General features: G+C 42.1%; 1 protein-coding gene and 1 pseudogene across 4 annotated transcripts in view; one reads left to right on the top strand and one right to left on the bottom strand.

The window, feature by feature from the left end:
• The window catches only part of CRHBP (corticotropin releasing hormone binding protein), a 61,907-nt gene that overhangs the window by 32,691 nt on the left and 13,023 nt on the right, over positions 1–16,193 (bottom strand). The window contains exon 1 of one of the 4 annotated variants that reach the window (XM_061158139.1): positions 442–658. The exons of the other annotated variants lie outside the window; for them this stretch is intronic. The gene's annotated coding sequence lies outside the window, so the exon portion shown is untranslated. Of the gene's footprint in view, positions 1–441; positions 659–16,193 lie in introns of those variants that run through there. 4 annotated transcript variants of the gene reach the window in all.
• LOC133067125 (ZZ-type zinc finger-containing protein 3-like) lies at positions 6,670–14,847 on the top strand (annotated as a pseudogene).

The following is a 16,193-nucleotide window of genomic DNA, read 5'->3' on the forward strand; positions in this document are numbered from 1 at the left end:
TGGTATAAAAACTGAGCTGAATACTAAACAGCTTTAGGTTAGAAAGTAAGCCTGCAGAGTTAACTGGAAGAGCTTTCAACAGCCAGAACTAGAATAATCTCAGTAGCGAAACAAGGAATTACTGGAATATAACCCAGTGTATAAAGTTCCTTGAGTCCACAATGATATAAATAAATGATTGAATACATTAGTAAATGGGAAGAAGAGAAAAATCTTCCATGCAGAAGAATTCCAGATAGTTGATCTCAGTATCAAGGAGAGGAAACAGCTCCCTACCTTACAGGTGAGGGCTCTGCAGAGTCACCTCCTTCCAAAGAGTACAGTGCAGGAAGAAGATGAATGGAAAGTAACTTTAAAGCACAGAAACCTGATAAACACTATCTCAGCCAGTTCAAGGTCAATATCAAGAGTCATTTCATAAATCACATTGCTAATACATACCCTTGATATGATGTGATGAAAATGGCACTTTACCTCTGTGATCTTCCTCTCATAAACCCATAACCGAGTCTAATCATGAGTAAAATATCAGACAAATTTCAGTAGAAGAGCTTCCTTTGATATACCTGATCACCATTCTTCACAACTGTCAACATCATTATAAATAAGGAAAGTCTGAGAAACTGTCCAAGCCAAGAGGAGCCTAAGGAGAGAAGACAGTTAAATGGAATATGGTATCTTAGGTGGGATCCAAGAACAGAAAAAAAGCCATTAGGCAAAAACCAAGGAAATCTGAAAAAAAATGATGGATTTCAGTTAATAACAACTTATCAAAATGGCTCACTGACTGTAACAAATGTATGATACTAGTGTAATGTAAATAATATAAGAAACTATATGTGGGGTATATGGGAACTCTGTACTACCTGCTCAATTTTTCTATAAATCCAAAAATGTTAAAATATTGCATATTTATAATAAAACAGAATTAATTTTTAAAAAGTAAGCATTCCTACATAGGCTTTCAAGCATCAGAATATATTTGATATTTGCCAGGCAAGACCCAAAGAAATTTTAACTCCAAAATTTATTGGCTCTTCTCTTCTCTCTCTTAAAAGATAGTCTCTTAGTTCTATTCATTCCTGTGAAGTCTTGGTTTTCCCTCATCTTCCCTTGCTCCTCCTGTTTGCACCTCCACCATCCTGCAGAAACGCCTCTCATTTTGTTGTTGTTCAGTCGCTGAGTTGTGTCTGACTCTTTGCGACCCCATGAACTGCAGCACACCAGGCTTCCCGGTCCTTCACCATCTCCCAGAGTTTGCTCAAACTCATGTCCATTGAGTCTGTGATGCCATCCAACCATCTCATCCTCTGTCGTCCCGTTCTCCTCCTGCCTTCAATCCTCTTATTTAGGCCACTCCTAATTTTTATATCTAAGGGTCACTTCCATTGATCTTCAGCATCTCTGTATTATTTGACACTTTCTCCTTTTTTTCTTTTTGGAATTCTTATTCTTTTGCTTTTAGATAACCTTGATTTTTTAATGAGTCAGACATATACCAAATTTGAAAACACTGAAAAAATGAGTTAAGCCCCAGTGTTGTTTTCATATTACTTCACCCTTTATATGGGTTTCCCAGGAGACACTAGTGGTAAAGAGCCCACCTGCCAGTAAGACTAAGAGAAACAGCCTCCATCCCTGGGTCAGGAAGATCCCCTGGAGGAGGGCATGGCAGCTCACTGGAGAATCCCATGGACAGAGGAGCCGGCAGCCCGTGGTCCACAGGGTCACAAAGAGCTGGACATGGCTGAAGCACCTGAGCATGCACACGCGCACCCTTTAATGACAGATGCAAATTTGCAGCCCCAAACTCAACAGCTGATTTTCTGTGTATCTTAATCAGAAAGGCAGAGTCAAAGAAAAGCTTAAAAGCTTTTTTCCTTAAAAAATATTTTTTTTCTCCCTAAACCTGAAATATGTGATCCTAAAGAAGCAAATAATTTGAAATTGGCTGGGGGACATAATAATTTGCATTTAAAGTTATTAGTTGTGTGGCAGCAGGATGTAGGAGAAAAAGAAACTGTTCCTATATACCCCACATACAGTTTCTTTGCATGAAATATCACAAGATTTCAGGCTTGAATTAGAATGCTTTTTGTATGGTGAACAAAGAAAGGGATAAAGGCACATTCTATCAGTTTAAAGATGTGAGTTGCTGAAACAACTGGATATCTGTATGGGGAAAAAAAAAACCCTAATTTGATTCCTACCTCATACCATACATACACAAAACTTCATTTGAGATGGATCCCAGACATAGACATGAAAGTTAAAACTCTAAAGCATATAGAAGAAAACATGGAAAAATATCCTTGAAACCTTGAGATAGACAAATAATTCTTAGGTTACAGAAAGAACTAACCATAAAAGAAAAACTGATAAATTGAACTTCATTAAAATTAAACATTTCTGATCATCAAAAGACACCATGAAGAAAATGCAAAGACAAGCCGCAGAATGCGATAAAGTATTATTAACTAAGATATCTGACAAACCAATAATACAAAGAAAACAATTCTATTTTGAAACAGGTTCAAGATGATGGAGTAGAAGGAATGTACTCATCTCCTGAGAGCACCAAACTCGCAACTAGCTGTTGACCAGTCATTGACAGGAGGAAGTATACTGGATACCTTCCTCCACCAAAAAGATACCCCACATCCAAAGACAAAGGAGAAGCTGCAGTGAGACGGTAGGAGGAGCACAGTCATGATAAAATCAAATCGCATACTTGCTGGGTAGGCAACCCACAAACTGGAGAACAATGATATCAAAGAAGTTCTCCCACTGTTGTGAAGGTTCTGAGCCCCGTATCAGGCTTCCCAGCCTAGAGATCCAACAAAGTGACTAGGAATCCCCAGGGAATCTGGACCTTGAAGGCCAGTAAGCTTTGATTACAGGACTTCCACAGGCCTGGGGGAAACAGAGGCTGCACTCTTAGAGGGCACACAGAATCTTGCATGCACCAGGACCCAGAGGAAAGGAGCAGTGACCTCACAGGAGACTGAAGCAGACCTACCTGCTCGTGTTGGAGGTTCTCCTGTGGAGGCTGCAGGTCTGTAGAGGCTAGCCGCGGGGCTGGGGGCACGGGCAGCAGTAGTCCTGGGCGGTGCCCGTTGGTGTAAGCCCTCTTGGAGGTCACCATTCGTCCTACCATCGAGCCTGCAGACTCCAGGGCTGGGTCACTTCAGGCCAAAAAACTAACAGAGAGGGAGCACAGCCTCATCCATCAGCGGACAATCAGATTAAAGTTTTATTGGAGCATGGCTCTGCCCACCAGAGCAAGACCCAGTGCTACCCAGCATCAGTCCTTCCCATCAGGAAGCTTACACAAGTCTCTTAGCCTCCTCCACCAGAGAGCAGACAGAAGAAGCAAGAATGGCTACAATCCTGCAGCCACCAGAACGAAAATCACATCACAGAAAGTTAATCAAAATGAAAAGCCTATGTCCCCTAATGAAAGGTTATGTCCCAGAGGACGGGACAAGACAAAATCCCAGAAAAGCAACTAAATGAAGTGGAGATAGGCAACCTTCCAGAAGAGGAATTCAGAATAATGATAGTGATGATGATCCAGGATGAAGTTGCAAGGAGTATTTACCGAAGACCTGGAAGACCGAAAGAACAAACCAACAGAGAAGAACCATACACTAGAAGGAATCAATAGCAGAGTAATTGAGGCAGAAGAACAGATAAGTGACCCAGAAGACAGAATGGTGGACATCACTGCCACAGAACAGAATATAGAAAAAAGGATGAAACACAAAAAAGAAGACAGCCTAAGATATTAACACTGTATCCTACCATGTATTGATATAACCATGGACAGATATAACCAGGATTAACATATTGGTATTTATATTTTCATATACATATATATATACAATTTTCCTTACAAAAATAAAATGATAGTGCATATATTATTTTACAAAATGATCCATTCACATCTTACATCACTAACATGTTTTTGTGTTATTAAATATAACTTTTCCCACATCACTTGCATGGTTGTATACATTCTATTGGCATATTTTATTTAACCAATACTCTATTGATAAACTTTTCTATTATTTCCAATAATTTACTACTGCAACCAAACCAATGAATCATTTTAATCCCTTATTTTGATTCTCTAGACTTAAAAATTTAAGTGTATCCTCACCATGGATTCTCAAAGGTGACATTTCTTTAAGTCTGGGACCAAGGATAAATCCACAGACCAGGGAGAAGGTAGTACCATTTATGGTATTAGAGGGAAGATAAATCAATTTCTTTTCATAAAGTCATGAGCACTCAGAGTCAGATGCCTCCTACAACATTCACTCATTACCTTCTTTTCGACTTAAAAGAGACTGAAAGAAAAGGAGCTGAAGCCTGCGGCCAGACTGAGCCAAGTGGCTGCTTTATTTCTGAGGCTGGGTGGTGGGTTTCAGGTTGCTACACATGGCAGCTCGCAACACGTTATCCTTGTCTGTAAAGACCTCTGGGTATTCTGAGAGCAAGAAAGGTCAAATTAATCTCAATGATGTGTCAAATTAGTAATCATATTAATTCCATATTGTCACCTGCTCTTTGGCAGGTTTGATAAGCCACATGTTAAATTGATTATGCAAATTATCTTAGGTAAATTAAAACATCTGTTGCACACATCACCAGATTTCAAGGTGAAAGTCTTTCTGAAGGTGAGCTTTCAGGCCCACACTAAACATGATGTCTCTTCTGGCTATGCTGTGCATTGGTTTGCCAGCCTCTCAGCTCATCATCAGGATCTTCCCTTTCTTATGCCATTAACCAGAACGCTACATTTTCACTGCACTGATGATAAGCTGGCTTGTTTTTCATACATAATACATGTTGACATGATCTATAAAAATGGGAATGAAAAATATAGCGTAAGTACAAGAGATTTATCTTTTTGCCTCATGAAAGGAGAAGTCATGAGGCCACAAAGGAGATAGGGGTGGACACTGGAAATCGTTCCAGGAGACCCCACAGAAAATACAGGCTTAAGAACTCCAGGAGTCTTGCTCACTCATTTGTTCCTTCTAGTGAAATCATCTAGTGTTGAGTTCATTATTATGCCTTCTTTCTTTCCACCACCATCATTTCTAAGCTGTGTTTTCAATAAAAAGGATTGACGGGATTCTCAAATTTTAGGTTTACATAAGAAGCGACTCAGGAGCTAGTTAAAAATACAAAGAGTATCATTTAGTAGGACTGGGTTGCTGAAGGAAGGCATGGCACCCTGCTCCAGGATTCTTGCCTGGAGAAGCGCACTTACAGAGGAGTCTGGTGGGCTGCAGCTCATCAAAGATACACAACTGAGGGACTAGGCACAGCAGAGGACCAGGGTGGGGCCCAGAGAGCTACATTTTTTAGGTGTGCAAGGTGAGTCTGATGTAGCAGGCTATGGTCTGCATGTGGAAGAACACTTGTGTCAAGGATGCTTAAGAGCAGGGGTCCCAGTATGCGACATCAGATCTGAATTCTTCCTCTGCAGCCATGAAATTAAAAGACACTTGCTCCTTGGAAGAAAAGTTATGACCAACCTAGACAGCATACTAAAAAGCAGAGACATTACTTTACCAACAAAGTTCTGTCTATCAAAGCTATGGTTTTTCCAGTAGTCATGTATGGATGCGAGAGTTGGACTATAAAGAAAGCTGAGCGCCAAAGAATTGATGCTTTTGAACTGTGGTGTTGGAGAAGACTCTTGACAGTCCCTTGAACTGCAAGGAGATCCAATCAGTCCATCCTAAAGGAGATCAGTCCTGAGTGTTCATTAGAAGGATTGATGCTGAACCTAAAACTCCAATACTTTGGCCACCTGATGTGAAGAACTGACTCATTGGAAAAGACCCTGATGCTGGGAAAGATTGAAGGTAGGAGAAGGGGACGACAGAGGATGAGATGGTTGGATGGCATCACCGACTCAATAGACATGAGTTTGATTAGGTTCTGGGAGTTGGTGATGAACAGGGAAGCCTGGCGTGCTGCAGTCCATGGGGTTGCAAAGAGCCGGACACGACTGAGCAACCGAACTGAACTCTGCACTTATTCCCCTTACAGCCCTGAGCAAGTTATTCAGTGTAAACATCAGATCCCCAGTCTATAAAATGGGGATACTGTTTATCACATTGTCCACTTTAGATTTATACAATGTTATGTCAATGATATTGCAATAAAAAATAATAAAATTAAAAATAAAATAAGAATATCACAATATGGGTGAAACTTGAAAATACAATGCTAAGCGAAATAAGTCAGACACAAAAACACAAGCATTGTATCATTCCACTTATATGAGAGTACTAGAATATGGAGATGATAGAGACAGAAAGTTGAACGGTGACTGCCAGGGGCTGGGGGCAGAGGGAGGGGAAGGTTTTCTCTCATGGGTACCATTTCGGTTTGGGAGGATGGTGGTGGCATAACAATGTGAATGTATGTGATTTATTAAACTGTATACTTAAAAATGATTAAAAGTAAAAAAATTCTATGTGTATTTTTGCACAATGAAAAGAGAGGTACGCCCAACAGAGAATGAGGTAAATAAATTGATAAGTTGTATTATTAAAAAACGGGGGGACTCATTTCTGCTCCTGAAGGTTGTTGTGAATCTTGCGTGAGAAAATGCATGAACACCTCTGACTTAATACAGGGCCTGGCATGGACCAAACTGTCAGCAGAGGTTGGTTCTGCCCAAGGGCTCCTTCCCGCACGCAGCAGCAGGTCACAGGGCGTGCTGAGCCGGGGACGCATTATATGCCAAGGCTCGGGCTCGTGTGGCCCAGACTTGATCAGATCAGCAAACGTCTCAGGTCTCATGGGGTGCCGTCCAACTGTGCAATGGCCACCCCACTTGCTCCAGTTCTTCTAGAAGAGGCTATCTCACGTTCTGTAGGATTCTCCCTGCTCCCTGCTCTTGCCAGAGAAAATACAGCTCCACAACAGCCTTGCCCTCTCCAAGCCAGCCCTGGGGGAGTTGAGAACGCCACCCAGCAACACAGTGGAGGACAGAAGAGAGGAACCTTGCCCTGGGGGCCCCTGCAGACATCTGGCTCCTCCCCCTTCTCAGTCATCCTACCCACCATGCAGGTCTTGAGCTGCTATTAAGACCTCACCTCTGGGAATGCAAACTAGTACAGCCGCTATGGAAAACAGTGTGGAGATTTCTTAAAAAACTGGACATAGAACTGCCATATGACCCAGCAATCCCACTTCTGGGCATACACACTGAGGAAACCAGATCTGAAAGAGACACGTGCACCCCAATGTTCATCGCAGCACTGTTTGTAATAGCCAGGACATGGAAGCAACCTAGATGCCCATCAGCAGAAGAATGGATAAGGAAGCTGTGGTACATATACACCATGGAATATTACTCAGCCATTAAAAAGAATTCATTTGAACCAGTCCTAATGAGATGGATGAAGCTGGAGCCCCTCATACAGAGTGAAGTAAGCCAGAAAGATAAAGAACATTACAGCATACTGACACATGTATATGGAATTTAGAAAGGTGATAACGATAACCCTATATGCAGAACAGAAAAAGAGACACAGAAATACAGAACAGACTTTTGAACTTTGTGGGAGAATGTGAGGGTGGGATATTTCAAAAGAACAGCATGTATACTATCTATGGTGAAACAGATCACCAGCCCAGGTGGGATGCACGAGACAAGTGCTCCGGCCTGGTGCACTGGGAAGACCCAGAGGAATCGGGTGGAGAGGGAGGTGGGAGGGGGGATCGGGATTGGGAATACATGTAAATCCATGGCTGATTCATATCAATGTATGACAAAACCCACTGGAAAAAAAATAATAATAATAATAAAAAAAAAAGACCTCACCTCACCTGCCTATTCTGAAGCCTTCTCTTCCCTCCCTCCCCTTTGAATCATCTACCTTCTATACATAACTCAGCAAATTGTTGATGTTTTACAAAATACATGCTCAGACATTCTTTTAAAGAAAACCCCCACAGTTGCAAACAGTAAGAACTAAGACTGTTACATCAAATTAAACTTAATGACAAAAGAGCCTCTTCGTTTTCCCTTGGATTTATTTTAATATTGATGAAGCAAATATAATTTTGGTTTCTAATTAGTTTTAGCTCCCACTGATACTAAGCCAGTTTGTTTAAGCTTTAAATGTTACAAAGAATAATTAAAGGCTTTCCTTGTCCTATTTGTTTATTTTAATCTTTGTTCCCAAACCATACTGGCAAAAAAATAAGACTAGCTTCATTTAATGTTTATTTTTAAAATGTTCATGAATCAAAAATTGACTCTTCTTTGAAAAGGTAACAAAGTCACTCATCTGTGGGGTGGGGATTGGTGGGCAGCCCAGCGGGCTCAGTTTTCCTAACTTTACCTTTTTCCATTTCATCAAAGGTCTTTAAACTGTGGTGCTGGATAAGACTCAAGAGTCCCTTGGACTGCAAGGAGATCAAACCAGTTAATCTTAAAGGAAATCAACCCTGAATACTCATTGGAAGGACTGATGCTGAAGCTAAAGCTGAAATACTTAGGCCACCGGATGTGAAGAGCCGACTCATTGGAAAAGACCCTGATGCTGGGAAGGATTGAGGGCAGGAGGAGGAGGGGACAACAGAGGATGAGATGGCTGGATGGCATCACCGACTCGATGGACAGGAGTTTGAGCAAGCTCTGGGAGGTGGTGAGGGACAGGGAAACCTGGCGTGCTGTAGTCCAGGGAGTCATGAAGAGTCAGACACGACTTGGCAAATGAACAACAACAAATGGTCTTCACTTCTGTCTCATAACTGTAAGGGCACAAAATCTCATGCTGTTGAAAGCCTTGAGGAGAGCTCAGAAAAACACTTAATCACTCAGATTGCAGCTATAGGATATTAAAACAACCAGTCAGTCTTACACAAAAAGCAAACCACCACCAACAGCAAATATATCAGTATGGTGGGAAGAAAAATAAGGGTTAACACTAAATGCCTGAATTTACAACCTATTGTTTTGAAATACCCAGACACAACACAAGTGACCTTTGAACAAGAACTTAAATCGTGAAAAGATATATTGGGAGGATTTGGAATATCAATTTTACATATACACAAATAATAAACAGGTCATTTTAGAAAAGTAAACACTACAGATAAATGAAAAAAAGATCAAATAACTTAGAATTTCACCTTCCAGAATTAACTAATGTTATAGACTCTAATCCTATTCTATTCCTCTGTATCTCTCTCCATAGATAGATGAGTGTGAATGTATGTACTGTGTGAGTGTGTACATCCTGGTGTCAAATTTACATGCTACAAGTTAGGGTTACAAAGGAAAAAGGAAGAAAAGAAATGTTCTTTCTTCCCTACAGACGGTCTCTCATTCTCAAGGCTACATCTTGCCCCTGGGAACAAGTCTCCCAATGTCAGGGGCCTCTTAATTGCAACACCAGTGTTCTCAGATCCCTACCCATCTGGTCCTTTTTACAGCACTTCTTCAGTCCCTGCCAAGGCTCAACCAGAGGGCAGGAAGTAAGGACATCTCCTGTGGACTGACTGTCTCCCTTCTAAGTTTATATATTGAAGCTGTAACTCCCAGTGGGTTGGCATTTGGAGGTGGGGCATTTGGGAGACAATTAAGTTTAATGAGGTCATGAGGATGGGGCCCCCATGATGAGATCAGAGTTCTTATAAGGAGAGAGACCAGAACTCTCTCTCTCTTTCCCAGGCATGTAAGGACACAGTTGGAAGACAGATATGTAGGAACCAGGAAGTAGACCCATGTCAGGAACCCAATCTACTGCCACCTTGATTTTGGGTTTCCAGCCTCCAGGCCTGTGAGAAATAAATGTCTGTTGATTAAGCCACCCAGCTTGTAGTGTTTTGTTATACAACCTGGGCTAAGACAACTCCACATTCTACCTGTACAACTCAGCAATTTGTTCACATCCCCATGCCTGGGGTTAATCTGTGAAGCAGTGATAATCCTATCGAACTTTTGAGTTGTTAGAGGATTAGCTGAGATCATATGCCACGGGCTTTGTATCTCTACCAGGAACAAAATAGAACTGAACAAACACTACCTCCCAGAGCCAAGCATTTTCCACCTGGAGAAACAGACTCAATGTAGTTAAAGTCTGTGTGTTCCCTCTCTCAGGAATTAACTGAATTGCCAAGGAGAGCCTCAGCACTGATCCATAAAGAGAACAGACCATTTTGTCTGAATTTAGAGTGTCAGTGTGTGGGGGGCACTTTTTAAGGTCCACCCATCCACCCCACCCCGCAAATCACTCTTTAAGAAATGCCACTGTCCCCGTGAGAGGCAAAAGTACTGTGTAAACAGGAGGCTTGATCAGCTCTATTACTTTACTCTTTATTTACCACTAGCAGGTCCATAGGTTTCAAACCCACGTGTTTTAAAACTTCGACTTGAGAACAGCCTCTTAACCCCTCCTCAAAACAAATGGCATGTATCTATGTGCAAAAATACATTAATATCAACTGAGTTTTGTAAGTTTGGAGATTCTTTTCTGACTCTATTTAGGATAAATGCAAAAACCATAGGTTTAAACAACAACAACCAAAAGGAATGAGTATCTCTACCTTAAATTAACATCTGAGGCAGAAAAATGTTAATAGAACTGAGTCTACAACTGTTTCTCCAACACAGGTTGCAAATAATCATTGAGTTGACCCAAAGGGGCCCCTTTAAGACAGGATCAGACTTTCTTTGCTTTTTTGCCAAGGTCAAACCCACTCATACTGGCTCCACAACTTCAGGCAAGGAAGCTCTACATTCTAGCTCTTCTGGATTTCGCCTGAATTAAGTTAGGTGTCAATTTTCACAAAAAGTGTGCTGCTGGGCTGTATTTTTGAGAATATCTTCTCCAGTAGACTCCTAAACCATCTCCCAGATGGGTAATATGCCAGGAAATTGCAGGACCACAAACACCTTCTTCCCTCTGGATCCCCCATTTACCTGAAGTAATAGTCAATTGCTCAAAAACATCAGCAGTGAGTCAGACTCAGCGATCAACAGAACAGAGCCCCGAGGTATTAAATAGAGAGATAACCTAAAGATAAAGTTTAAGCAGCCCCAGCTGACATGCTAATCAGGCGTTTTCAGAGCTGGGTGATGGTATTTTTTCTAGGGTGTCTGGAGCTCAGTAAAGAGCTTCCTGGTACAGACTGAACAGGACAATTGATCCAAATTGCCTTCTACTCTGAACAACCGAATCTTCAGATCTGTGGCCCTAAAGCCCACAATACAAGATTTGTGCCTACTGACAAAGGAAACGTAGCTTGATTGGGTTTTGATGTGCTTTGGAACTGAGTTCAGTCCTGGTTCTGCCGTGCCCAGAGGCTCTCGGGTCCCTTCTGTGGACCTCAATTTCCTCCTCTCTAAAATGCAGATTTGCATTAATCAGGGCCCCACATCTGCCCAAGTTCAAGACCCAGCAGAGAGACTGTTAAACAGAGAGATCCCACCCACTAGAGGCAGAGTCCACGCCAGGCTTCACAGATGGCTTTGCTCTGCCCAGAGTTTAGGAAACATTGGATTTAGAATTTACTGCGTCTTCCCTAGTTCTCAAATTTCTGATTTAAAGATGTAAAACTACTCTGGAGAGGAGTGGCTTTTCTTTAACATGTTAAGATGTCTTTACCATGTTATAGGAAGAGCAGGCCAGCAATGGGTACCAGGAGCATCTTAGGATGCTGACGCCCAAGATGGTTTTATTACTATTTGCCTCTTCACATGTGTCTCCTTTCATCTGTTCTGATAGCTCTCCTTAACACCATGCTCCGTCCTTCCTTCAGCAGGGAGGCAGAGGGGTGGGGTTTGGCTTCCAGGTGAGCTGGACTCACACACATGAGGGTAACAGGCAGAGAGGCCAGGGGTCTCCCAACAGAGGAAACAGGCTGCAAGTGTCAGACATTTTTTTATCCCTCCCTTAAGTGGCAGGAAGAAACAAACTACCCATGGAAATGTTTTTCTTAAGCTGTGTAAATGAAACTATGTATTTGCTTAGGAACTTGCCTTTCTTCAAAATGGTTCCACCTAAAATTATTTTTTTTTTCTTTTCTCAAACCTTGGGCTGATAATAGCTCAACAAACCAGTGTTCATATCAATTGTTTTACGGCTGGGGGATGACATACCTCATGCCATCCTACCTCAAAAACGCCTCGTGGGAGGGGCCTGGTGAAACTCCTTCAGCCTTGAGGTGTCTCTCCTATCTGATTAATACCTTTCCTAACAGACATAAAACAGCTTGCTAAAACTAGCAAGGGGGACACTCCGTCCCCCTTCTGATGTCTATGTCAGAAGCTTTCTCTGTCCCTTTTCCACTTTAATAAAACTCTGCTGCACAAAAGCTCTTGAGTGAGCAAGCCTCGTCCCTGGGTCCTGCTAAATCTTCTTTGGAGATCACTGTTCACCATAAACTATTACACACACACACACACACACACATATCAAGCCCCATTTGTGAACTTTTTTCAGCAAAGAAAAGCACAACATGCACCTAGCTTCTCTCTGCCGTGTAAAAATCTAGGATGGATCTATCACTCAAAGACCAACTTTTTTCCTATGTGTTGGAACATTATTCAACCAGGAGCTTTCATTCCACAGCCAACCCCTTTAAATTTTCCCTCTGTAGCATCCATCAACAAGGTTGATGGTAAGTTCCTCTTACTGTGGCTCGGACTAATAGTGAAGGAAACACAAGAGCCAGACAAATAGTCAACTTCCAACCCAGTAAGTGATGCTGGGAGTCTGCAGAGGATTACAGAGCTCCATCCGGATATGAAAAGAGCCCTCCTTTGTGACGGAGCCCAGGCTGCTTTGGCCTTCAAGTCGTCTTCTATCATGTCGATGGAAATGGGAGCTGTGTGTGGCTTTGATAGTTTACTACTCTGCAGCGCAATTTGGAAAGAAAGCAGCGGCTCTAAGCAGCTTCTCTCTCCTGGCTCATCCTTTCCCCACAGAGCTCTGTTATCACTGTGTAAAATGTGTCAGGAGGGACAATTCTCTCTCCTACCCTGAAGATGCATTATCTCATTTTCAAAATAGGCTGAGACAATGTAAGTGCAACAGCACTTACATTTAACTCTGTCAAGTAAAAAGATTACTCGAGAAACAATCAAATTCTAAAATTTCAGGCATCTTTCTGCTGCATATATGTCCACTTCCTCTACACGGGGGAGATTATTGATGGCCCAGTGATGGTCTTTGTTTCATTTGCAGTTGAAGGGCCAAACAGCTATAATTTATAGAGGTCCCTATTGTGTAAAAATACCAGGGAAGGTGCCCCGGAGCTTCTGCCGAGCTTCTCTGGGGCGGCTTCCCGAGCCGGTGCCAGGTGGGGCCGGAGGGCAATCACAGTGGCCAGAGAGGCCTGCAGTGCTCAGCGCCACATGAAAATTATCAGAGATTGTTACAGACGATTGCTGTTCTCAAGGTGCCGCGTGCCCAAGCAGTTCAGGACCTGGAAAGTTTGGGCAGACATCAGAGAGAAGCACTTAAAAATCCCATTGGATGTGTGGGAAAACTCCAGAAGAAGGCTGGTATAGGGCTTCCATGTCCACTGAGAGTTCTTCAGGCACCTCAGATTGTATGGGACCAATTAATCAATAGCCTTGGGAACTTTGAAAGAGAATTTTTAAATCATAAAAGACATACTAGGAGAGTTAAACTAGTTTTTGATAAAGTAGGTTTACCTGCTAGACCAAAATGTCCCTTAGATCCTAGGAAGGATTGGGAGTCCCTCTCATACTCTATATTACCTTTGAGTGATGGTCCAGAAGGTTCAAACTGTCGTCCTCAGATGATAAGAGGACACCTGTGTGATGATACATTTAACCAATTGTGGACTGCTGAAGACCAGAAGAAGGTTGAACGATTACTCCTGAAATACCCTCCTGAGGAAGGAGAGTCTCGACGCTAGCAGAAGAGAGCAGATGAACGGGGCAACAGAACAGCCAGATAGGTTGCCAGCTGAGTGCAGAAGGATTTCATAAAACTAAACTAAAAAAAAAAAAACAACTAACTAAATCTGGCCTTCCAGTCCCAAGCAGAACACTGAAGGATACACATTCTCTAAGAGTCCTCAACAAGCAGACGACAGCACCCTTTGCAAAGCACCTCTTTAAACCTTCCATTTCATGGCTGCCCATGAGCCACCACTGTATGTGGGAGAAGATGATGACCGACCCCGTCTCCATAGGCCTATAAACACTGCTGCTGAGGAGGCATCAGACGGAGACAATATTCCTACTACATACAGGAAGTGGGGGCTTCCAGGGCGGCTCAGCAGTAAAGAATCCACCTGCCAGTGCAGGAAACGTGGCTTTGATCCATGGGTCGAGCAGATCCCCTGAAGGAGGAAACAGACCCACTCCAGTATTCTTCCCTGGGAAATCCCATGAACAGAGGAGACTGGCGGGCTACAGTCCCTGGGGTCTCAAAGAGTCGGACATGACTCAGCCGCTAAACAACAACAACATGGGAATTTCCCTGAATATAAGGAATATTAGAGTTATTAAAGTTAAAAAAACAACAACACAGAAAAACTTCAGCAAAGGCAAGCTGAAAGTGGATTTGTGCAACATGCGAGTTTCAAGTGTGATAAATGTGGAGCAGAACCTATCCAGGGTGTTCAGTGGCACTGCCAGGATTGTCCTCCAGAAATGTTTTTGGATTTCTGTGATTCTGGCTCAGACTGTCCTCATGAAACAGATACTCACATGGAAGATCACCGACTAGAATCTGTTTACAGGCCACAGACATTCTTAGAGACTACAGAATGTCCCAGGGCACTAGTCATAATGACCTTGACCCAAAGTACTTTCTAGCAAACAGATAACATGGAAGAGAACATCATATACTGGCCCTCTTCAACACATAGCAATAGTACCACTGTGCCATTCACATAACTGTGAATTATGTGCACAGTTTGGAAAGATTCTCTGAAATGACACTCACAGCACAACAGCTTCCTGAGTGTTCTTGTCGAGTCCAGCTCTGCACTGTCGCGGTTCTAGATCACTGCCCAGCAGCTGAACATTCCCAAGGAGCAAAGGGTTTCCCTGGTGAAATTCTCACCCCCACTTTAAAGCCTATTAGGTGGTGATCTTAAGTGGGTGAGATCGAAATAAGAGCACATATTAAAAAGAGAGTACATCCCAAAGGTTTCCGAGAATTTGGTCATAAATATGCTAATGAGAAGAAAAAGTACATTAAAACAGCTTAGTTGCTTTCGGTTTTGTGAAAATAGTTTTCAGCACAGAAACTGACTTTTTAGACCAAAGTTTAACCAATGATGGTGTTTGCCTCTAAGATATATACACTGCAAAAGAACTCACTGTCCCAGTGGTGGCCACTGATGGCCTTTAATGAATCTGAACAACTTAACCATATTGATGTCTAATTTCCTTTAACCACAATGAACGGTCCTTATTACCAACAGCAAAGCACTACGGGAGGGAACTGCAGCATTGCCTCCTCAACCAGCTCATGGTGTGTGAACATGATAAAATTGTCACTCACATGTATTTTTTAAATGTAATGTTATATAAGATGATCATGGGTGTGCACAAACCATGATGAAAAGTGCCAGTGGTAATACTGTGTAGTCTCTAACTCGCGACATTAATTCCTTTAAAATACACAGCCTTCTGCTTCTATATTTGGAGTTGTCAGTGCAGCTCATTGAAGAAAACGGCCTAATAAAAAAATCGCATATGGTAATAATTTCCCTCTTTTGTAGTCTGTACAAGATCCATAAAAGACTGTATTTTTATTACTATTTAAATAAGTGATTAAATTTAGTCTGTGCAGCGAGCAAGAGCTCACGTGCACTCTTCTACACTGCTGGATTTTGTTGTGCATCATTTAAAACATTTTGTTTTTTCTTATCTGTGTACACAGTGTGTTCTTAAATAATTTTCATTTGTCAGGAGAATGGTGAGAAATAAACCATGTGGATACTAAACCACATGTCTGTTTACATTATATTTAAAATGATAGTGAGTTAGACCCTTTGTTTCAAGAGAGCAGAGCCTGTTCTGCCTCAGGTGCTTCCAAAGCATATTTGAAATCAATAGATGGTTGGAACATGGGAGGTGATCTTCAATCCAGTTTTCATGGGTCTTTTAATATCTGTGTAATGCCAGCACCTGCTTCACTCCATCCCCACCCCTGCCCTTGTCT

Source organism: Dama dama, chromosome 12 (assembly GCF_033118175.1).
Source record: "Dama dama isolate Ldn47 chromosome 12, ASM3311817v1, whole genome shotgun sequence".
NCBI lineage: Eukaryota > Metazoa > Chordata > Mammalia > Artiodactyla > Cervidae > Dama > Dama dama.